The 23,594-nt window shown below is 38.7% G+C and overlaps 1 protein-coding gene across 2 annotated transcripts in view; it reads left to right on the top strand.

Moving 5' to 3' along the window:
• Positions 1–23,594, top strand: part of LOC121963031 (interleukin-1 receptor accessory protein-like 1) — a 335,394-nt gene that overhangs the window by 30,770 nt on the left and 281,030 nt on the right. For both annotated transcript variants that reach the window (XM_088074547.1, XM_088074546.1), the window contains one exon: positions 5,566–5,640. The gene's annotated coding sequence lies outside the window, so the exon portion shown is untranslated. The remainder of the gene's footprint in view (positions 1–5,565; positions 5,641–23,594) is intronic.

Raw genomic sequence — 23,594 nt, 5'->3', positions numbered from 1 at the left:
GCCTTGAACTGCGGTGTCTTTTTGGAGTTTTGGTGAAAAGAGTCCACGATGATGATTCTGACACTTAATGTCTTCTGTGAATATTTATCATTTTGTCCGTGTTGAAAACGGTTATGGTTGTAGCCATCCACTCGCCCTTGCTGTCTCGTCAAAGGCTGTGTTTCTCACTGTGTGTGCAGCTCTGATCTGAAACACGCTGCACATTTTCCAACATTTTACATTTTGGACAGTTTAACTATTATGCGAATAAAACGTCTTTCCCGAAGGAAATTAAGTATTGCGTGGCCAGAAAGCTATTACCTGTTTTAAATTCCAATTGTTTGTTGGTAATGTTAAAATGCCCTGGACAGAGTGTATAACGATCATATGCATATAGTGGCATTGGCATTGCATAAGCCTGTGTGTGGGTACATGGTAAATATCAATAATAGGCTAGCATTAATGATCATAATTTGATTATTAGAAAATAAGGAATGAAAATGAATGGGATTAATGAGAAAGATAGATAAATGCGTGCAGTAAATACATCGCGGTTACATAAATACAGTATACAGACCGCCTTCAGTCTCCATTTCAGGCAGGAGCGATTGGAAGTAAAACCTCACATTCAAGTGTTGTCTAATATATCATCTGGCTCAAAGACCCATGGCACAACCCACTACATCATAGCACTCAGACCAGTGCCAGTGTTTCCCTCCTGCCGGGCCCTCCAAAAGCTTTATTTTTGCAAATGAGCATGTGGAAAAAAAAAAAAAAAAAAAAAAAATTCTGAGATTCATGCATGCATTAATGAGAGCTGGAAAAAACTGTTCTGATGCTTGTTCAGTCAACCACTTCAAAATACTGAGCAGTAGTTTCTGTCATAAGAGTGGTTCCTTGAAAAGAGACAAGATCCCTGCAGAAAATGATGAAAGTGTCACGCTGACCTTTGCGGCTGTGTGGACATAGAGAGCATAATTTAATAATTTCTAGTTTGACACGGCAATATTAAGACGAATGATTAAGACAAATAATAGAAAAAGACAACCTTGTTTTCTCTCTCTGTAACTACACATGTAGTACACAAAGCAGACAGTACAGTATGTCTTGGAGGTTACAGCAGTCACACTAAAATACAGCAACTAATGTGGAAAAATGTTTCAAAAGCAAATCATTTTCCAACAAATTGCGCTTATAACAATCCCTATAACAGGGATTCTCATCCTCTTCGTTTGCTGCATTGAAACCTTGTTTCAGCATCACCTTAACTGGTCAAGAAGTAAACACATGACACACAGACTGTGTGTGGGTGAGTGTGTGTTTGTGAGAAGATGACAGACAAGCACACACTCAGCATTGACTTAAGGAAAATCAAAAATATTGCTGCTTTTCAAAATTAAGTAATGTTCTCTATAAAATAATGTTATTGCTTGCAGTCCTGTGTGTTTATGTATTAGATTGTGTTTTACTGTATATGTTATGCGTGACATAAATATTGCCCTGCAAGGATAAATTAGGTTTATTGGTTTGAATTGAAAATTTAATTGAGTTCCCTCAAAACAGGCTTGAAAAAGTTTCCGATACTAAATCATTAGAGAGCCATCCCCCTGTGAACTCCCGTAGCTGGTATTGCTTTGTAAGGCATCTTCGCTATCCACAAATCCGGGGCCATATCTGTGTACCTGTGCTGAGTTGGGAATTGTGTCAGCAAAATGACAATAAAGATAACAAAAGCTTCAGAGAGCTCTATCGGAGATTCTGCTGAAAGTAGGATCCATGGGCCCAACTTGGCCTCGTACCAGAACTGCGAAGGGTTCCAGGGAATGTGGAATAATTTGTATTTGATCAATTTTCATTGAAGTTAATAACATTTAAGATGTTATTTTGAGAAAGATAGCTCATTACAAGCTGTATTAATAGCTCAGAAGTGTCTTGCTTGCAGAAATTCTATGAGGCTATTTTTTACTCATCACATTACTGAACTGTCAACACAAGAGACTTATTCACGTCTTTTTAGTCTGTGGCCCACTGCCCATGTTACATTCAGGCTTGTGTCCTGTGCCAAAGCACTGAGTCTCTTCTCTATTGTGTTTTCCACTTTCTTTCTTATCTCTGACTTCTGCTGTTATTGTCTGCATACTGTTTCCGTGATTTTAGATGGTTGCACATTGGCACATTTGCATTTTTTGCTAAATGAGGCCTGTGTGGCAGTGACAGCTGTGGCCAGAGTTTTGGCAAAAATGTCCACTAAACTGAAGAATGAACTGATAAGAATTCGGTGGTCAAAGGTAAAGGTCACCTCATAAAACATGTTTTTGGCCAGCTTCTCCCATACTGTCATGCAGCCGTCATGCAGATTTTCTTCATTTTCAGGCTGGTTTTGTGGATTTCAGGCTAGCAACATTGTGCCTGTGGAACATGTTATAGTTATCAGGGTTCCCATGGATCCTTAAAAGGTAAATAAGACTTTAATTGGTGTTAAATTGTAGGTTAATTCGTCTTTTTTTCTGACGTTGCATGATGAAATCTCAAAATATTTGGTAACATCTATTTTTTGTTAAGTAATATATTGAATTCCTTTTCTTAAACTTGTCATGTCAGGAATCCAAGCGGCCTCATGCTGTTTTAGAAACAAAATTGTCCAGAAAAAAAGGCCAGAGATTCTGGATATTTCCCACTTCTGTTAGTAAACCAAATAGATACCTTTATGATAATATAATATGAGCGCCGTGTTCCATTTGTTCAACTGCAAAAAGGGTTGTTTTTCTGACATTTAACGTAGATAATCTAACCTTTTCACTGGACAAAAAAAAAATAATGTTTTGTTTTGCAACAAACATTTGGGCAAAATAAAATTGTCCGTTAAGTTTGGTTATTAGAAAATTTGAATTTTGGAAATTGGTCCTAAACTCAATTTCCAGTGGCATTAAAAAAAAGTTAAAAAGTCTTTAATCTGTCTTGCCTTAAGCTGAGGGAACCCTGGTGATACCCTTTACCCTGAGAGGTTTGAAGACGATATAGACCTATTAGCAAAAACATTGTAAGTAACATTGATGATCTTATTATAAATCAATGTTCATTTGACAAGCCACCTCCCAAATACCGTTGCAGGCTTAGGTCTCTGTTTTTATCTGTTTAACCTGTTGTCCCAGCTCAGTTTGACAGTTTGACATTCCGTAACATTGGTTTATGATTTTGTTTTTAAATGTTATATATTGACTGTAATTATAGCTTTTAATGAGTTTCTTACTGTTGTTGCAATTGAACTGGTGTTGGATGGAAAGGATATGTTGTTACGTATCTATTGTGTGGGAAATGTATTGTGTCTATTGTTGTCTACGTACAATAGACACAATACCTACTGTTTGTCTACGTATTGTGAATGTCTTTGTCTATGGTGGCAAAGCAGTTTCCCCTTCGGTTACTGAAAAAGTATATCCTATGCTACATTCACACTGTTTGTGTCCCTCGCCTAAGGTATGACCTGTAATATACAACAGCTGTAGTACTCTTTCATACAGGAATTCACATTTTCAACAAATTCCTGTAGATACGTATATGTTAAAACAAAGGATTAAAGTTGTAAGTTATAATGAAACACAAGACAGAATGAGTTCATTTCCAAACGCTGCAAACATGTTGTGAGCATGCAGCCACCGAGATGTCACACGAGCTATAACCAAGACATTTCTCAGCTGTGTCTGAGTTCATGTACAGTATATTAAAGATGGCTCCAATTACTGTATGACATGCACTGGGTTTCTGCTCCCGGAGTATTGATTTTCCCAATCTCCCTGGAAACTAAGTGCTTTCCCTGTCTGTCATGTGATTTAAGCTGTGGAAAGCAAACCACTGTCTGTTGCATGTCATTCAACCAGCACACACTCAGGGTACATTTAGACACTATCCTGCTTTATTTAAAAAGCATGGGGTGATTTTGTGTGTTTTATTTTAGAAATAGAAAATCGCCTTTGATGGATTACTGCAGAGCAAACTGCAGTGAACAAAAAACATGAATGTAGCACTTTAATTTATGCTGTGATTCATCTGTGAAAAGAACACTTCTCCAAAGTGCCATTGAAGGTGAGCTGTTGTCCACTCAAGTTGTCGGTCATGGTGAGGAATTACCGTCAAGTCAAGACCCTGGCGAGAAAGACGAGCATGCTTGGCATGGTATTTAGCAGTTTTTGCAGACATTATTTAAATGTGCAAATCACTTATTGTGTAAGCTGTCTGGGTCGCCAACCTCAGGTGATTTTGAGCTGGTGTATTTACACGTAGTTTGCGTTTGTGAGGCCGGTTGGATGTACTGCCAAGTTCATGGAAGTGACATTGGACATAGCTTATAGTGAAATTAGCTTTCAGTTAAAATGCAACAGCTCTGGTGGACATACCTGCAGTCTGCACAGCACCCTCCCTCAAAACCTTTGAAATCTGTGGCATTGCGTTGTGTGATCTGTGGTTGAATTTCTTAAACAGTCCCCTTGGTGAGAAAATAAAGACGAGTTAGAATACAACCAAGTTTCAGGATTAAGTATTCAAATAAAGGAGATAAATCAAACAAGATTTACAGGAATTCTATTCAGCTGAGTAGGGACATAGTTTGGACACCAAGTGCCGGCTCTGAAGTCTGACAGCTTCTGCAGAGAAAAGCAGCTTCTTATGTACATGAGCACAGCATATGACGGCGGTGGGTGATCGTAGGCATCGATCTGTTTCATCCAAAGTAAACGAACACGTCCCCCTCCGCCCACAGCTGCGAGGACATATGTGTATCTTAGCAGTTCGTTCAGGCCAACTACATCAATTTATGACAGTTGGGTAACGTGTTTTTCAAACTGTGGAAAAGTGCCTAAATGTTGCACACAGCAGTCAAATAAGGACACACTCTTAATAAAACAGTTTCCATTACATGATCAAACTGCACATTTTCGAGTATCATTTTATTGTGACTATCCCAAAGCAAACTGTTGTAATACAGAAGCTGTTTAATCATTGTCTTGATATATGAAACCTGTCAGGTGGATAGAATATCTTGGAAAAAGAAAAGAGCTCGCCAACTCGTGTTTTAACAAATTTTGACCACAATTTGAGAAGAAATTAGTCTTCTTTGTGCATAGAAAACATCTAAAATTCTAAATTAAACGTAATATTAGTGCTATAGTTTTGTTTTGTATGTTTTAACTATGATCAGCATAAAATTCAGTTATATTTATTTATCCTAATTCTTAAGACACTTTCTATTTGGTACAAATAAACAAAAACATGACCTAAATTGACACAAAGTAATGCATCTGGATGATGTGAGGCTACTACGTTGTTAAGAGGATACAAGAGTTGGCAAAAATTACTTTGCCAGTACTTTTCAGTGAATGGTAGTGGATAAATAACTGACATAGATTTGGAGTATCTGAAGGAATTTTTGCGACGTTGGCTGATTCTGCAGCTTAACATTTACATTCAGTTTCTATGCCAACATTCAGTGCCAAAACACTACCTTTTGTAAAGCGTATAAATCAAATATGTCATAATTTTTCAAAGCTCTTGTTGACATTGTTGGTTCTTGTTTGTTCTCTCCCCGTCAAGCGACAATCCCCTGGGCTGAAAAATGAAACCAGTGCTGACGAGCCAAAACCTGCAGCCATTTATTCAGTTTTTCCGGTAAGTGCATTTTCTTTTTAATGGTTTCAGAGGCCCTGTGAAACAGGAGTTAGAGCTTTGTTAGCATCTGTGCTGTGACGTATTTTCCAGTGAAACTGAACATTTGATCAGTGTAAAGTTATAGGAGGGGTTCATATCAAATTCCTCACATTTAATTGGACTCCCAAAATGTGGGAGTTTAGCGGAGTCACAGCTAACAGCTTGCTTCGAGTCAGAGCCAGCCAGTGGATCCACACACACACACACACACACCCCCTAAACATTGTATCAAGAGGATGACAAGGGAGAGATCAATGAATGAATGAGATTAATGAATGAACTAATTAGACCTCAGCCACATTGTTTTGAAAATAAAAACACAGGTTTAATTATTGAACAAGGGGCGTGTCCCAACAGTGAGGTGTAACGCCAAGGAGATTGTGTCTCTCTCTCTCTCTCTCTCTGACAGATACTAATGTCACAAAGCCCATTGTACGCTCCATGTGGCGTTAGTTGCTGAAGCAGTCCCCTGTAAAAAGCCTAAAATATCTGACAGATTCCACATTATTTAAGTGAATAAATTCTGGCCTGTGGCTCGTAACCATGGCATTTTGGGATAGCGAAGACACACTGACATACCATGCTGTTTCTAGCTAGCTAACTTAATCTAGTGTTAACCAATCTTGTGTGCTAAAAGTTGCAGATTGATTGATTGATGGGTGGATGATTGGTGCCAGCATATGTAATCATACATCATTTTTAGTTTTACAGGCAGAAAACATGATTGAATTTAGATGTCAGAATATAAAGAAATTGATTTGTTGTGATTGTTTTTGGCATGAATTGTTAAATATGTGCATAAAATGTCATGGTTTGTGATCTTAAAAAGTTAACAATGGAATTTTCATTTTATAGACTTTTTTTTGTAGCAAAAGCTTGCATTAGTGTTGGCATTATCACAGTTAACCATAGCTGTCAATGCACCATGTTAGCATTGCAAGCTGCTAGACTTAGGGTTATCCTCTCATCTTAATATGGTCATTTCTGGCTCCAAAAATCCAAGATGGCAATGGACAAAATGTCAAACTCGAGAGTTTAAAACAAGAGTCCACAAATCAAAAGGTGACATCACAGTGTCCATTATTTTATACCATGAAGACTGTGCTTCCTGTACATAAAAAGTGGTGCACATAAAAACACAGTTGGATCAAACAAAAACCAGTTCCTCTGATTCTGATTGATGTAATGAAGATTGACAGTACTGTTGTGTTGACAGGAATCAAAATCAAGTGTCCTTCAGTGCAGTAACTCCAGCTCTGATCCACCAGTCCTGTTATGGTTCAAAGGATAGGTGATATCAGAGGGAGCACTAGAGGCCCGAGGGTCTAATGCAGGCAGAGGCTCTGTGCTGCTGATAGTTACACCCCACAACTGTCAAAATATCAGTGCTTACCAAATAATTCATTCTATAAAATAAAGAGGAATTATTCTGCTGCAGAATTGCAAGCCTGGAAATTTTGCAAAGTCTGACTATTGTTGCTTTTGAACTGGTCAGTACAAATTGTGCGAGAGCAAAGCTGCTATGTGGTGATGTACATGTAGCTTGTTAAGCCAGGAATGAAAGTCTGTAGAGACGTCCAGTTAAATATTTCATCCTAGTTTGTGCATGCCGAAGTCAGATGATGCTCACTCAGCACAGAGTCTTTCAACAGAAACTGTGTCATGATCAAGCCCAGATAAAACATGTTCTTCCTCTCCCTGATCTTAGGATAGCCCTAAAATCTGATACGCATCAAAACTGAAAGGCCCGACATGAGCCATAGCCCCAGCGCCTCTCCTTTTATCTTTTTTTTTTTTTTAATTTTTTTTTTTTTTACATTTGACAATTTGGTGTTGATAGTTACAGTCAAGTGACAGACACAACCAGTAGTTGCCTTCAGTAATTAATAGTGTGGGAGTATAATTTGGACAAACTGAGCAAGACTTTTAACAAACTTCTACATCTTTTGAAGATATGTCCATAAACCTCAGACTTGCTGGCGTAACCACATGAAATGTCGTGCTCAGATTGTTGAAAAAAAAAAACAGACAAAACACTGTATTCATTAAAAAGACAGATTGCAAATTGAAGTCTCAGTTGTACTTTAGGTGATATGTACTCCGCTGTAAGAGAACAACAGTATTATTTTTATTTATTACTCTTGTATCACTTAATATTGTGGATTACTGATTCCAAAAGTCATTTTTCATCATCACACTTTCATCCATATGATTTTTTTTCATTATCAAAGGCTGTTCCCACAAATGCTGAAGGTCTGCTTCAACAAACAGGCATGAGCATAGTGAATACTTCAAAACATTCACAGTGTTTCATCTTTCCCTCAGCCTGACAATCATCATCGGAAGCAAAAGGTCAGGATTATGAAGGCTTTTATGACGATACCAGCCAAAGCTTGTGAAAAGAGAGATTCCGTCTCTCGCTCCTGTTTATTGCCCTTTTTCATTATATTTAATTTAAATGCATCAACAGTCAACAGAATTGTGGCAAAATTGTAATTCTTACCCATATCTTTATATTTCATACGAAATTTATTCCGACCCAAGACCGACTGGGCAGACTGGGAAAACTAATCAATAATGCCAGTGTTTTTTGATAGTGCACCAGCTTTTGAGCTTTTCGACATCCTCCTTGGTTTAGGTATAAAGGTGTGCTAAATATTCTCCAGTAAGGTCATTTCTTAAACCTCATGTTAACAAGAAAAAAAGAACTGGTTTCTATGGTTCACAACTTTACAGCAACTGGCAGCGACAGTACATTTAAATGAAGCCATTTATAAGAAATTTTTAAACGGCACAGAACTCAAGCTTTTAACATCTCTGCACAATCATGTACATGTACTGCAGAATTCTCAAAAATGAGTGTTATTCCAGGGAGACAGGGTTGAAAAACTCTTAACATGAAAAATTAATTGAAACAAAATGTGCTACAGAGAAAATTCTTTATGGCAAAAAACAGAAAAAGCAAACACTTGCTGAGTCCTTGTTGAGTTGTGTGTTTAGTGTAAAATACCTGTACAGACTGTAAGTCAAACTTTATTGCTTTACAGATTTTTTAATTGGTGCTTCTTCATTTGCTGCGAGGAAGCTGAGCAATCCATCATGTTCCGGTGTTCTTTTAAATCTGCACCTGCTATTGCACACAGAGGATATTAAGGAGCAGTGCCGAACGAGCGAAATAGCCAGGACCCAAGCCAGAATTCAATCCCACACACAGGGCTACAGTGTGCGGTTGATTTCCATGAAAGAACATTAATTCGCTCCACTCCTGAGACGCTCTGTTTTCCACTGGCATCCTGAGGTCTGACAGAGTCGTTCAAACCAGTTTTCTAATGAAAATTACCACACAGTGAGGGGTAGTAGTGGCAGTTGGTGTGACAGGATTAGGCAGGAGTAGGGTGGATATTTTGGAACGAGGCACCTGCAACTCCGGCTAGAATACTGTACTTGTCTAATGATGTCAGATTACACGGTCACCTAGGAAACCAACAAAGGACCCTGAGCAAAAATAGCGAAGAAGGCGCAATTTCCCTGAGTGACAGGGCTATGTAATGCTGTGCAGCATGCATAATTAAAAACGTGGCACACTCTTTCTGGCTTGTTAAATCTGCTGTTGAGCTGAAGCAGTTTTTAATGTTGTTCTTGTGCCCTCACTCTCGTGTACTCTGCAGTGACGACTGTCCCTTGGGTGTGTGGGAAGGAGAGAGGAGGGGAAGAGGGGATGCGAGGAAAGGAGAAAGAGATGGCTGGCTAATGCCTGGTCCTTTTTTAGCGACCGCTTTTAGATACGATCAAAATAAACCTCGTACCTCAGAGGCACAAGCCTGACTTGCAATGATGTTAGTTTCTTTTTTTGCAATTTGTTCATTTCTTTGAATTTTTGTTGTCAGACAAAACAAAATCAAACACATGGATAGAAGAGTAGGATGATAGAGTGGAAGACATGTAGACAAGCAGGCAGACAGGCCATGTTGCTGAGCACAGGGTGCACCTGGGCTTTAACCTGTGTTGTGTTTCATGGGTCAGATCTCACATGATCTTTCCCTGCAGGAAGTTCAGGGATTCAGCCAAAAAAAAACAGGAACATGATGACCCAAATCTCTTCAGTGTTATTCCAAATGCTTCTTTCAGGAGTTCGTTCTTTCTTTGCACAGTCTTGAGAAACTGACATGCCTGTTCTAGTCATTATTTAATCCCAATTGTTTTCTCAAGTCGACTTTCAAAGGGATGACATGCCCTCACACGTGCTTTTGTTTCATCATTTGTTTGTTTTCTATCACCTTACATTGTATCTCCATATCTTTCATTTGGCTTTGGAAAAACTGCTCAGCCTTCCACCTTCATCCTAGGGGACAAACACATGGGGAGTCAAGAGTTGACACCAGGAAAAGGGAGTCATCTGCAGGGAAACGGGGAGACGCAGCGATGTGACTCTGTGCCAAATGTTTACAGGCGAGCTGACATAGTTAGAAGATGGAAAGGGCTGAAACGAGGCTGTCTCTCTCTGCACTCTTGGAGGAACGAGAGATAGGAAATCTAGGTCATCGCCACTGATGCATTGCAAAGCGAACTTCAAACAAACCTGGCCTTTAGCGTGATGGCTCTCTAAAGCTGTGTTACATGCCATCAGAGACTGATCGCCATTTTCTGCCAAGAGCTGCCACGTCGTGATGAATAGAGTTGTTCTCTATATGGAGAATAGGCAAGAGCACGGCAGACTCTTTCTGTCAATCTCTGTTTGTTTGTGTAAGGATATAGTTTACCATATGCATACAAAGGAATCATGCTTTTGGATCTGGCTTTGTAACCAATTAGTTGGCCCGTAGTTAGACCACATGCTAGGTTTTTATTCCTCATCTGCCCTTCACTCGGAATTGCCTGAGGGAAGTCTTATCCGTAATCATAGCCTTGGGAATTGTGGTAAAAAGCTTTGTTCTACTATTGAAGGCTCGATCTGTCTATTTCAAGGGCAGCTGGTTGAAACAATGGCGTTGTGTCGGAGACAGCTTCCTCAAAATGCATGTGATTTGACTTTTTTGGGGTTTCAATTCTCATGTGACCATAAATTACTCATGTTTTAACAGATTTTATTAATCTATGCCAATGAATGAATAATTTAATAAGACAAAGAGAAAATGCAACAACTTTAAGCGTCATTCAAGATTTACTGATTTCCCCAAAATCCAGTTGTGAAGACAACATTTGACTCTTAAGTGACTTCACTAGTTTGTAGAACTTTTCAAAAGCCTTGTAGTGTAGATGCATTCTGTTTTAGTTGAGATATTGCAAGCAACATAAAAAGCCTCTATTAGAAATGTATGAGCTTAAAGTCCAAATGAACTGAGACCCCATTAAAGAAAGAACAAAAAACAGCCATGTAGTTCAGAGGAGAGAGTGTTTTGTGCTCAACCTTGCGGAATGATTTTAGAATAATGTTTTCTCATGTGCTACGTTGAGTAAGCCATAATGAATAGAGACAAGGCACAGGTTGTGGGTTTACTCACTGTTGAGTATAGGAAGGCTTTCTTACTAAGTGTTAAATAAATGGTGTTGCATGCTCTCTGCTAACACGAAGGCTGAGTGCTAAAGTGGATATAGAAGTGCCAAACGATGCAGCTGCTTGAACTGCTGTTACATAGCATCTCCAAAACTACTGTACAGAAGTCAATGAAAAATCTGCATTTCCTCTGCACATACACACACTCACAACCAAGGTTTACTCTGGCTCTTTGTGGAGTTGGTCAACATTGCTAGCAACTATTACTTCAACTGCACTTAGGTATCAAAATGTGATGTGACATCTCTGATGCTGTTCATGTTTGTCTGCAAACTTTTCATATTGCCATCAGAGCACAAGGAACTGCCAGTAAATACATGCACGTTATCTATAATAATAAAACGTTGATTTATATAGCACTTGTCAAAACCAATGTTACAAAGTGCTGTACATTTCATAATCACAGAAACACAGGAAAAGTTGTAAGAAAAAATGAAATTCAGCACAGAAGAAAATTTAGAATCAGTGGTTGTGAGACAAAATCAAAACAGTGCAATGCAAGACTCAGGTACCATATATTAATAAATCAATCTATTATAAAAAAGATTATAAGAATGCCTAACTGCAAACGCTCGGTCGCCTTTGGTCTTTAAGCGTGATGACTTTAAGCAGTCATCAGGTTGCGGGCTGGTTGGTATGGGGACAGTGGCTCAGATATATATTCAGGGGCAAGGCCATGAAGGGCTTTAAAATTTTCCCTTTTGTTGATTCCAGTGAAAAGTCTTGCTCCTGCATTTTGTACCATTTGTACTTTATGAATTGACCTCTGATTTGGACTTGATTTAAGACCATTGCAGTAATTCCATCTGGAGGAAATAAAAGCATGAAGGATGGTTTGGGTGTCATTGAAGCTCAAGATAGATCTAGATCTAGTGTTACGGTTTGTAATTTCACTCCATTAATATATCAACCTACCGTCCATTCAGCTGTGTAAAGTTCTGCTAATGAAAATCAAAACGTTTCTCACTGTTAGTTCACATTAACAGTATTAAACAGGCAAAAGACTTGGCTTGTTAATTTTTGACATTAGATCTGTTAAATATTTGAGAGAGTCATCGAAATATGTGTGGCCACAGCGAGCTGTTAGGTGAAGAGTTTAAGGCGACTCCTTAGCAAGGTAAACAACTGCACTTTGTCCTGTTGTGTGACGCATCAGGGGTGCACCACACTTACTGACCCCCCGTGTCCCGTGTATTGATTTACCTTAACATATTGAATCAACAATAATATATTACTGGGGAATGCCGTATTGTCTGTTCTCCAAACTACTGTAGCTACTACTGTTTTAGCCGTTGCTATGGTAATTTAATGTAATATTATTTAGACAGGGACAGGCACAAAAAAACGCCTCTACAGAAATGGTTGAGATGGCTGTTCATGGTGTTGGTAAACTAGAAAGAAAAATCTAAATTACACATCATTTGCTGTTATTGTGCTTGCAATATGTTGATATACCAACATATATCAATTTGTTACCATAGAATCAGTAATATTTCCTAGGGATGTCAACATCTACACGTGTAAACGGGTACACGGATAACAAATCATAACCGTTCAGAAAAATCAGTAACCGTTTACACGTCATTTTTTCCTCTCCTCCTCCTCGTTCATTTCTCACCAATAGTATTTTTAGGGGTGATAATGTTGCCTGAAAGCTTAAGATAATAACATTAACTAACTATACACTTAAATGTTCCCACTAATGCAGTTATCCGCATACATAATAGATGCACAGGTGGCAATGTTACGTTGATATTAAAAAAAAAAACGCAGCCACAGCCAGTGTCGCGTCACTTCAAGTTGACTCGGGGCCGCATGGACAACAAGCAACAAGCGATGAACAAGCGGAGCTTAAAAAAATATATTGTACAAAAGTGAGCAATAGTTAAAACAATGATTAAAAAAGAAGGTTAAACCTTTTCCAGCTTTCACTTGTACGTTTTCTTGTCTGTCAAAATTGATGATTTTATTTTCAACTCATTTTACTTTCTGTCATAAGGAGGTCTAAGCCTTAAATGGTGAGATGGATTGCCTACTTTTTAAGTTCTGTTCGCTGAATAAACGTTTTTGTGCGATAACTAACTACTGGAATGGCTTTGATTTAATGAGATTAGGAGGTATTTGAATGGAGACAGAACCATCTAGTGGTTATATAGCGCAACTGCGATAGAAAAAGATCATAAATCGTGTAACCGGGTACACGTCGGTTAGAAGTCCCCTTTACACGTGTAGAAAAAATTGTAAACGTTGACACCCCTAGTATTTCCAATACTAGCATTATTTTCACGCATATTTCCCATTATAGTGCTTTGAAAAAGTCTTAAAAATGGCAAAAAAAAAAACATACTGATGAACATACTACACATAATTAAAGCCAAACAGACACCATAATTCAGGGCTTTCTTCACAATCCCAGTGAGTCCATTATCAAACTTTTCAGAAGGCCAGCTGTTCTCTCTGTATTTATCAACTCCAGATAGTCATCCATCTTTGGAAAAATTAGCTCACCCTTCCTCTTTCCAATTAAGAAGAGGCACTGAGGAGTGGCCAGTGTCCATAGCTGATTAACAACATTTAAACATCCAGTTTTATAAAGATGTTGGCTCTGAAGACATAAAGTCAGACAGGAATCTTTATGGATACCATTTCAGAGCACAAGCATTTTACAGCAAGGCTTTCCCAAAATAGATTAAATAATGTACCAACCTCCCCATTCTTATGCCAGCACAAACCAGTGGCTCTTACTCATCTTTGACAGTCTCACCGGGTGATATATGCCCTGCATAATATCTTAAATTGGATAATCCTATACCTCACACACTTGGATGAGAGCATGGCACTCCCACTGAGCAGCGAGCCATGTTGTAAGATCAAGCTCTCCTGCCAGCTGTGTGGGAGGCATTATGCATGTTGGGAGACAGCAGTTTGAATGGTCATTTATTAGCAAAGATGCCCACATCTTTCTAATCCTGTACCAACAGGGCTTTTATAGTTTATTGCTAGGGACATTTCCCATTTTCAGTGCCCCAAAATTTACTCGAATCCATGTAAGGCACTCCTCTCTCAGCTCATCCCCTCTTTGTCAGTACTAATAAATATATCTTGTTTCATCTCGAGGTGCACTTTTCAAATATGATCTAAGGTAACATCGAGCACTCATGGACCGCCTGGGTCTGTTTCCATTTATTAGGTGAGGCGTGATGTCATGTGAAGGCGCAAAGGCTTTTTGTTTCAGCATACTGAATATCTTGATTGGATCTCTTGATGCATCATTCATAAATCAAAGTGCAAGGCCTGTACATCCTGGTTACCACTACAAAGCCAAACAGAGCTCACCGGGAATTACTTACCATTCATATCACTCTATTACCCCCGAAACAACATTTAAGGGTAATATGCGGGACATAGTGAATAGGTCAGACCTGGTGGATTCACATTCCATTAAACATGCAAATGGCACGATCGCTTGGCTTTGACAATATGACCCATATAGCTGAGGCAATCATGTATCATGTGTCCTTCAAGTCCATTTAACCCAATTTAGTTTTAACATTGCACATTTTGTGTGCTTGTTTCTAAAGCACCTTTACTTATTGCAAGTATTTTCTAGAAGCTTTTACATTGACTCAGATCATGATAACGTGACTTGATTTAAAGCTGTGGTGCATGATGGCCTGCAGCATTGTTTCTGCACAACTGTTAAGACTTCATGTTCTGCTTTTTTTTCAAAAGATATTTTTAAGCTTGAAACTTGTCAAATATTCTGTTGTTAGTAGAGATTTAATATAAAAATGACTATTTGGCATAAAGCAAAGAAACCCAAAAGAGAAAGAGAAAAAAAAGGTTTGGAAAACGTTAGCTGATATTGGTGTTAAGACCACAGTCTTTCTCCCAGTACATGTAAGATACCCTGGAGATATTTTAGTATATTTGCACAACACTATATAACAAAGCTGGATAGTTGTACTATTACATCAGTTATCCTGATAATATGCAACAATAGGTATGCCTCGCATACTCTCTGGATAAGAATGTTCAGTACATATCTCTGTTTGCCTCAGATAACATGCTGCTCATTCCTCCCTCCTCAGTGTGTTTAATATAGGCTATAATTTTCTTCTTGAGCTGCATCATCAAAAACTGATTAAAGTAATGCAAATGTTTACATTTATATGCAACTTCTTTGCATTAGCAAAATCTGGATGGACTGTACAGAGCTTAGATTTTCTGTTTTAATATTAGAGAGATTGCATACAATTATTTTTGAGTTTATCTATGAAATGCATGGTTCTAGATTGCTTTTTCTTTAGCATGGCAGAAAGAATGCAAAATGGTGACCTTTAACATGTAGTATATACATGTGGCTGAAAGAGTATTATTAAGGTTATGTAACTGATGCCAAATGTGTGACACCTCTAATGTGACTGACCAAAGGGTCAGTCTGTTAGCAACCCTTTCACCATAAAGTCGTTTCTAAGGTTAGCAGGTCACTAACTTTCTTGCACTCTACACACCTTCCCTTTACTTTAAAGCTTGTACATTTCTGCAGAAATTAAAAGTTGTAGAGGGCCTCAAACACTCATAGTCAAAGAAAGTGCTTTTATCATTGTGTTTCTCACAGCCGTTTTTCTCATCCACTTGTACAACTTTCATGCTGAGACTGAAGTTGCGGTGGGCAGCATATGGGTAGTGTTTTGGGGCCCAGCGGGGTCTCCCAGTGCTGCAGTTTATTTTGTTTAGTTTGTACCAGTATGATGAAAAACTCTATTTGCTCTCCTTGTATATTTGGTTGCATAAGGTTCTTGCACCCAATTTAAAAGTCGCTTTGGAGTTTGAGTAACAGCTTTGGTATTTTCAGAGTTAAACCAAGGTAGATTAATGTGTCTGCAGCAATGTCATGAAAGTCCAGACCTGTTGGGAAACTATGTAAAAAAGCTGATTATGAGCACTACATTTGGCATTATTTCATTTTTCTTTCGTTAGACTTTGCGTGTGTGACTGAATACAGCCAAGTGTGGACTGGCCATCAGGGAGTTCAGGAATTCTGTCAGTGGTTGGTCCTGAGCGCTGGTCGTTTTTTTCCCCATGCCCAGTGCATTACATACCCTTTGTCAAACACCTTATTTGGAAAATGTCAAGTAGTCACACTTGTTTTACAGTGTAGGATAGAGAAGACATGACCCAACCTGCTCTGACTTACGCCATGTTCACACTGGACGTGAAAGCACCCCGATATATCAAATGTCACGCAGCTACCAGTCAGCAGTCACTGTTTACATCAGAAGCGCATTTCTCCACGCGGGTCATCGAGTGATTCTGCTCCTCTGCTCTGTTGTAATCACATGTAGAGCCCAATCTCTCTGCTTGTGTGTCTGTGTATGTGTGCTTGTCTCTCTCCCTATCTGTTCAGACACAACTGGCAAATATGTGGAAGCACAGAATGCAAATTTTATCATTTGTCATAATCAGATCATTTATTTTATAGCTAATACATACTTTAGCATTTAAAAAAATAACAGCGTGATTTCCTGCCTGATTTGCTCGCACATACCAAAACTATCACTGCAGATTGCAAATGGGCCGTGGACTTCATGGCTGCGGTGCGTCCATTGTGAACAGCCCAATTGCTTAACATTACACACAAAGGAGCAAGCAGTGCTCCAGAGAAAACTGTTGTGCTTCATGGTGCTTGTGTGTCCAGTGTGAACCCAGCCTTACTCGGCTCCTGATTGGTTTATCTTAACATTCGTACCCAACCCTAACCAATTTTATCCCCTAGCCTAAACCTAACCGACCCGATCAACAACGGTAGCGAGTACCAGCTAATTTCATTTCATTTTCATTTTTTGCAGTCATGTTAATTTACAACAATCAGATTTAGATTCAAAACAACTCTTATACCCATTCTATGACCGGAAAGGAGAAGGGAGAAGAAAAAAAAATGTTATTTTACCTGCCATTTTCTTAAAACATATACAAACAAAAGAAACAGATAGTCTGTCAATTACTGTTACATAACAATTTAGGAGAGAGTGGGGCGTATAATATTTGATTGCCAGCCCAGCAGTAACAATGGTCAGTTAAGTACCTACTCAGTTCCAATATGTTGTGTTTTGTGTGAGTCCTGCATGTAGTGAATATGGTGTGATCCTGTGGGTAGAGTTTAAGTGGTTCTAAGTTCTGTGTTTAAACACACTGTTGACTGTTTTGCGATATTTTCAGTAATTCTGAAAAGTAGGCTACTTTGTCAAATAAGGTGTCAGATGATCATTGCATTCATTAATTTAACTTGGAATTTTTGCTTTCTGAACAAGCAACATTTGGAGGAAAGCCTTGGATAATTAGTTCCTTTGTTTTACATATAAGTCTTACAAAACAATAACAATTCAAACATTTTGTTTTTTTGTTTTTTTGAATAATGATCCGATGTTCGACAAACGTGTCTTTTTAAATGAGGTGTATCACATTGGGGCCATTACATCTCCTATCAGCACCTGTTGTTGTATATCTATGAAATTGCTTTTCTGTTTTGGTTTGGATGATGTCCTCCCTCCTGCTATAAACCTTTAAAGAGAACAGAGATCTGCATTTTCAGATATTCATTGTGGTTATTTGGTGCAGCACAAGTCAGGGGCTTTTCACCCTAAATTTTCTCCTTTTGTTCAGTTTGTTTGTGTGGGTGAGGCAAGGCCATTCAGACAAGTAAAAACGCTTTAAGTGTAAATAGTGGCTCCCTGACAAGAATTACCATTTTGAGCTGTCAGATGTAGGCCAGAAGGGCTATAAAAAATATCTGCACCAGACGCACCTCTGCCAGGGCATGCAACTATTTATTTTAGGAAAGTAGGTAGTCGGTTCAGTGACTTTTTCTTACTTACATAAGGCTGGAAAGAAATCTGTGAGAGAGGAAAAAAAGATCCAGGTGGGATTTTGTTGTAGACCACTGAATGTGTGTCTTTATTGCTATTTTTAAGATGTTTGCCAACACGGCCCGACATAAGAGGCAAAGCGAACCGACATTTTCTTTCTGATAGTGAACAAGCTCCACAAAAGCCTGAACAAAACAAAAAAATGTTTATATGAATGCCTCGCTCCCCAGTCGAATGCACCATGCAGTATGAAATAAATAGGCTCCCACAGCTGACATGACACGGAGATTTTTACTGTCTGAGAAATCAATGTCCATCATGCACAAATTGTCTGGTCTGTCTTTGTTTGGCGCAGCAGGGGTTCATTTTTGCTTTGCTACACCCCATGTGTTTCTTTCCCTCACATGCTGAAAGCGACATGACATAGAGACAGAATATGCTCGCCACTTGGTGCCTCAACAATACTTCAATCTGATCACGTGTGCAACAGACTGCAAGTGAACTACACTGTTGGCACATCCGAGAACTCTCTGTCGACTGATGAGAATCGCTTATTCATATTTGCTCTGTGGATTTAAAAAAATACCATTTTACATTCATGTGGGACAGAATCACATTTATTAAATAAGAGCCCTTTCATACGGCTAGAATGATCTCTTTTAACATTTTAGAGATGAAAAATGGTGCTATGGCTCCCCTCGGATGTCCAAAACACGTGCCTCAGCAGGAGCACTGTGGACTCTGTGTTATCACAGTCGAACTTATGTCAAGTTGTACCCCATTAAGTTCCTCCTCTGGGGAGCCGAAACTGAATTGGAGATGAGCTGTGAATAATGCATCAACTGTGTGATGACATCAGATGATAATTATGTCTCTTTTTTATTCCTGCTGCCTCCTGCACCATTATCAAGCATAGGAACAAATTAAAACATGCTTTATTGGTTTAATAGGAAGGGTCACGCGTTGTTAATCTGTGTGCTACACTATAATAACTGACACGTCGAGATGTTTTCTGCTCAGTCCTGTTGGTACTCCGTGTTTGGTAGGCAGTAATTGGAGAAGGGCTTTGAGGCTTCCTCCAGTGACCTCATTACCCCAATTAAATTTGTAGCCTTCTCTGAAAACAGTCCATCTCACAAAGTGATGTGTGATTATCACTCCTAGTCCAAATGAGGTTAAAATATGCAGCTGTGGAAGCAGGGCAGGGACGTATGGCTGTTCCTTATATAGTTTGCTGCAGCGTTTTTTTCATCTTTGCTTCATTTAACCAAAAAACATCATGACATTTGAAATGACCTTTGAAACCACTGTAGTTATCAGTTGTAGTTTGGGCACCCAATATCTGGTTGGGATGCTGATATTTAAACAAGCTGCTATCTTAATTAATACAGGTGTTTCAGGGATTACTTCAACAAAATATTTGCAGCCTCTAGTTTGTTTGCAGTAAACAGGGGGATTGTGTCACACTTCCTGCAGGATCTTTGTGCTGTGACAGTTCACAGTTGTTTGGTGTTTCTTGAATAAAAACTAGCTGGGCCCAAATTAGAAGCCTACCAGTGCTCTTATGGTGATTTAATTTAACTCATTTTGCAAACATGCAAGAATCTTTTACAGTCAACATGTCCTCCAAACCCATACCTAATGTGTTTGAGGCAAATTTAACCCATACCAAGTTAAAATAATTAATAACTATAATCTAGTTAACCCTGACCTTTGGAGATGGCAGTAGTTGATTATTTGAGGTCTCTCACTTTAACCTGACCGGAGACCTCTTTACTAATCTTAACCTGTTTGGAGATGGTAAAAGTCAACTACAATTGATTGAACTAACCCTAAAATGTGTAGATTTTTTTTCCTCCATTTGTCATCTTTGTTATCTCCTCTTTTAATTGGTTAATACAAAGGTTAACAAATTCCCACTGTTTTACATTTAGGGTTGAAATAAGTTTGGAAGTTCTCCATACAAAAAGGGTAACTTTTATCTTGACTAAGACCTGTGACTGTGCATTTTCATAACTTTCAGAGTCATGATTAATGTCCCTTAGTCTAACCCAAGTACAATTATGTGAATACAGAGCTGGGGACAGTTTTTTTCAGGTTCCCCTTATGTGCTATGCAGAACTAGGGAACATAAGACTCTGGGAACTCAGAAATGACCCTGGGGCATTGCCAAAATTAATGCCTCTACTGGTGGCAGCAGATCAACACTTGCTCATAGCTGAAGAACAGCAGAGGTTGTACATGTATATGTCCACATATGCATATGTATATATACTGTATATATGTATACTGTCTGCACATGTATATATTGTGGTCACAGTTTTAAACATGTGGTTATGTTTTAGATTTAGGAAATAATACTCCTTGGTAAGTTTTAGAAAAAAGACCGTGGTTTGGGGTAAAATGACATAAACATTTGTTACGTGATTTCACTTCCGTGCAGGAGTCGTGGCACTTAACATACTTAAAGAATGCGCATGACCTGATTTCACAAGGGACATGAAAGGTGCGCTCTTAGGTTAAAGTACTCTATTTGTTTGATCCATTCATCTGCCCTGACCTCCTCCCGATGCAAACTTTGTCACTCTCTATACTATGTCACCTGACTCTCTCCTTTGCTCCTGAGGATGAGATGAATAACGGTTGTAATAAGATGCTTCTACAAACAACCTATGTGGTCATATTTTGTTGGAAAGTAAACAAAATGTCTCATACACAGTCGAAGCTGTGTCCAAAGTCTCTCCATGTTTGTGAACCTCTGCATTTTTACTTTTCACCAGTTTTTTTTTGTATTTATTGATTTTCCAAATTCTTAAATATTGCTGCGTTATAGAGGCCAATGAAGAGCATAGGTGTGGCTTTACCACTGCAAATTATCATTATTTCATTATCATTATTATTTAGTGTTTGGCCCGTTTGGTGTATGCTGTAGTTTCACAGAATGAGGTTGCACCAACACTACTTTTGTTCGGTAGACCGACTTGTGATCAAAGATGTCTCCCATCCTGTAGATGTTTGAAAAGCCCGGCCTGGGGTTTAGTGTTTGAGTTGTTAAGAACATTTCTTATCTCATCCTCCTTCAGTCACTATGGGGTGGGGGGGGGGGCATCACAAACAACATGACTCATTTTACCTAGGCACCAGCTGATTTTGTTGATTTTTAACCCTGACTGAGATTTTCTGCTTTCTTTCTGTTGTACACTTTTTTTCCTCCAAAGACTTCAATTGCAATAGAAATTGGGGAGATGTTTTTTTTACCACAACTCTCTGAAGAGTTTGATCCCAAAATGAAAATCTCCACACTTGCAAGACAAACTTAACTTTAAATTAATGGTTCAAATGAATCTTTCAAAGTGTCACAACAGTTTATGATTCACAAACTGAGTTGTACTTAATAATTTTGTAAGAGCGCATGGCGTGTTTTCCACACAGAACATCAGTAGATGTGTCATTTTTAATTGGAACAGTATACAGCTTTATACTGTTGTTGTCAAGTGGAAATATATTCCTAAATTGTCAGCCTTTGCGAAGGTTAGAAAACAGCCTTGCTTTGAGGCAAGTCATGATTTGTTTTTGAGTTTATAAATTGGGTGTTGAGAGTCATTCATAAAACCATTAACCCATAGAGGAGAATAACTAAAAAAAATCTAAAATGCACTTCAGAGGAATAACAGAACTGGAGACATGCAAAACATGTCTGTAAATGTTTAATGTTATATCTAGATTTATTTGAACACTGCACGTCTACTCTTCCAGACTGCCAGAATAAATACAGCAAACAATCAACCCGCACTGGACAGTTGTCGTCAAAGTTGCACACAAACCGGTTGATTGAGTTGAGGCCATTTGCGGACGACAACCTCAGATAGAAGGGGGAATCAATGCCGTGTTTGTCCACTTCTTTGCTCATTAAGGAACCTCTATTCACGTCAGGGTCTGTATATGACAAAGAAAGCTCACAAGTGCACATTTTCAGTCCGAGGAGGTTGGTTTTTCTTCTCGTCAAAGCCCTCCCCTCATCGAAATTCGCCTCACATAAACGCTGTGCCAGAGGCCAAAGTCTTGACAGGGGTAGCCCAGTGAGGGGGAAATCAAACGAGTCCCTTTTTTACGGCCTGGCTCGCCGACAGGGAGGCCCGCTTACCTACCCGTCCTTAATCTGCATCACACCTTTCCCGTGCAGAAAGGAAAGGCAGCCTTACTGTCCATTCATCATCTTTAGTGATTCAGGGTTTTGTCTCTTGCCTGTTGGATGTGAGTCCTTGGTTACTCATAAATACTGGTAATACCTGGACTGTGCGTATTGAAATCCTTTTAGGCTTTTGGTGGACTTGTCACATTCATCTTTGTGTGCAGTTAATATTGAACAGGAAAAGGATGGTGATAAGTGTTGATACAGTGGAGTGAATACTGCTATTGCATGTGGATATACTGCACAGTGGTGTAAACTATGCTTACTGTAAGGCTTATTTTGACAACCCAATCACCAGAATGAGTGTTGGCACTGTACACCTCTGCAAACTATGGATACATTATAATATCTTGGTACAAAATAACCACTTTTTACTGCACTATGCCACAGCGATCCTTCATTAAAAAACAACTGCTTTTTGTGACACTATTGCGGTATAAACCACAATGAAATTTTATTAAAAAACAACCGCTTTTTGTGGCACTTTTGCTGGAGGAAATGCAATGATGTGCCGATAAAAAACAACTGCTTTTGTGGCAAAGAATATCTGGTCTGGTTTGTGCAAGGTCAAGCATGGTCACGGCACACAATTAAATGGGATTTGAATTGACTTGTCTGGTTTTAGTTTAAATAGTATTTTACAATATCTGTCAGGTTCCTCAAAAGGTCAGTAACACAGTGTCGATTTCTGTAACCATCTTTAAATGATTTGTTTTGTTGTTTATGCGTGCAAGTTAAAATCAACCAGAATCTGTGAAGTGGGTGAAGTCATTGATCTTCTTTTCAAAGCACTTAAGTTTGTACTAGAAATATTTGAAACGAGGGAGAATGAGGTTGACTGACAAACTGTCTGTATGCCAAAGAGGCAAATGCCTAATTATTTATGTTCTATGGTTATTAATTATGTATTGGTCTGATATAAGAAGCTTTGATTCCTGGTGATCTAATTTAGAAAAAAAAAAACTATCAGTCTGATGAGTTCTTTATACTGTTATTCTGAGGATGTGAAGAAAAATGTTTTTGTTGTGTTGTGATCACACAAATTGTGTAATTATGCTTCTTGTATTTTTAAATGATCACCGGAAAATAATGTCCTTGGAATGTCCTTTTTGTAACTAATCATTCAAATGTAAGTCTTTTGTCACGTTGGCTTAAGACTTTCCAAGTGTAAGAATATTTTTACAGTGCATTTCAGACCGTTTATTTCCATTGGGCGGCAGTGCGTCAATCCTCAAACTTGTGCTGCATTGCATGCATCTATCCAGCACCCCATCCTCAGTATAACCAAGTCAAAGTCATT

This window comes from Plectropomus leopardus, chromosome 24, assembly GCF_026936395.1.
Source record: "Plectropomus leopardus strain MGB_pleo_1.0 chromosome 24, ASM2693639v1, whole genome shotgun sequence".
NCBI classification, from domain to species: Eukaryota; Metazoa; Chordata; class Actinopteri; order Perciformes; family Serranidae; genus Plectropomus; species Plectropomus leopardus.
Note: the sequence above shows the minus strand (reverse complement) of the source record. Positions and strands in the feature narration are given on the sequence as shown.